Here is a 1,915-nt window from a genome sequence, read left to right as displayed (position 1 = left end):
TCTTTCCTTAATGTCAACCTTCTCTTCAGGTCAACCTTGGCTGCATTATTTAACATGTCGTCTTGCCCTGAGCATTCTCAATCCCCTTGACTTGGCTTCACTTTTTCTTTTTTACTGGTGCTTATATAAAACTTACTTCTTTATTATGTTTGTTTATGGTCTCTCCCTCTTTAGAATATTAACTCCAGAAAGACATGACAATTATCTTGTCTACTGCAGTATCACTAGGGTCTAGAAGCAAGCCTGTCACACAGTAGGCCCACAATAAACAGTGGTGGAATGAATGCAGGAATGATGAATGCACGAGTGCAGAGCCGTCCAGGTCCTGATCCAGGTTAGAGCCTGTGCTCAGAGCCCGCCGGTCAAAGCAGTATCCATACCTCAGGCTCTCAGCAGAGCGAGGAGGTTGGTGTGGGAGCATTTCCTGTGCTGAAGGACAAGGGAGACTATTCTCTCCCATTTTTTCATCCTTTATTGCTGTTTGCAGTGAGTTTCCACCCTCTGTCATTAACTAGACCAAAGTTAATTGTCCAATTAGCTCAGGACAATTGTCCCCAGCCCAGAGCCTCCCTTGTCACTAGGCCTGTGCCCGCCCTGACCCCACCTGACTGATGAGGACCCTGCTGATGGGCACAGGAACCAGGTGCTCCTGGCTGCAGGGTCCGGGGAGGGAAGGGCAGCAGAATCAAAGCTGGCAGATGCCTCCTTTGGAAGCTGCCTCTCCTGACTTTAGTCTCAGCTCTAAGTCTTCAGCACCTCAACTCGGCCGCTTTGCAAACGTCTTGCTACTCCCACAAACAGTGAGACCAACAGCATAATGGACGTGTCTTTATTCCTTGCAACAAGAGATGCAGTTTCTCGGCTACCAGCAGGCCCATTTCTGAGTCCCTTAGGCCCCTGGCTGCCAGTCTGCGGCTGGCGTGAGCCATGGCTGTGGGTTTGCTCATGTCTCCTGATCTCCCTGGGACAGGCACAGCTCCCCTCTCTCCTAGTGGAATGAGCTTATCTTCTCTGTAGTCACCTAGGCCTGGCTCTCTCCTTGAATCTTCTTTCAAGCCTATTAGGGTATTCAACCTGCTGCCAATCCTGGGTACCTAATTAAATCACCTGAGTCTGAATGACATCACAGGGCCTGTTACTCCTCCCCTGGCTCTCATTCTACTCTGTGGGGGCCCGGGACCCCCAAATACAAGGAAGAAAGACAAGATTCAAGCAACCACTCTAGTCTGGGTTGTGGTGTGGCTGACACTCCAACACCTTTGGGTCATCCCTGAGACCTCTCCTCCACTTCCCCAGATCAGCACCTACAAAACATTCCTGGAATCTGTCCACCTCTACCACGACCCTGGGATCCTGGTTCATACATCACTGTCGCCTGGGCAGCCCAGCAGTGGTCCAGCTGCCTCCCATCCCTTCTCTGCACAGAAGCCAGAGTGGTCAGAACTTTCCTTCCTTTCAGAATCCCCTCCAGTTAGAGTGGGTTTACAAGTGGCTTTAGCTTCAAAGCCTGCCATAACCTGGGCTCCTACAAAGACCCTCGGGGACCCCCCATCAATGTGGTTAATGACCATCACCAATTCAAGGATTAACTGGAGTCCATGCTTGTTCAAGGAACTTTAAAAGGCCCTGAAATCTCCCAGCTTCTATATGAAAAAAATCTTGATAGAGGTTTTTTTCCCAGGTTTGACAACAAATCCTAAAAATTTATAGGACAATTCATCAATAATGAATTGCAGTGATGAAAATAAAATGTTCCTGAACCATCAATAATAAAAAGACAATTTCTATCAAACTCTGCTAGAGAAAAGGCTAAATTATCTTTCTATCCTCTCTACAGAAAATGATATCATAAATTGTTCCCATAAAAGATGTAATCTGAGAGGATGCAACCCAAAAATGTAAGGAAAAAAGTACT

The sequence above is a fragment of the Hipposideros armiger genome, unplaced genomic scaffold (assembly GCF_001890085.2).
Source record: "Hipposideros armiger isolate ML-2016 unplaced genomic scaffold, ASM189008v1 scaffold_10, whole genome shotgun sequence".
Classification (NCBI taxonomy): Eukaryota; Metazoa; Chordata; class Mammalia; order Chiroptera; family Hipposideridae; genus Hipposideros; species Hipposideros armiger.
This window is presented reverse-complemented; position numbering follows the sequence as displayed.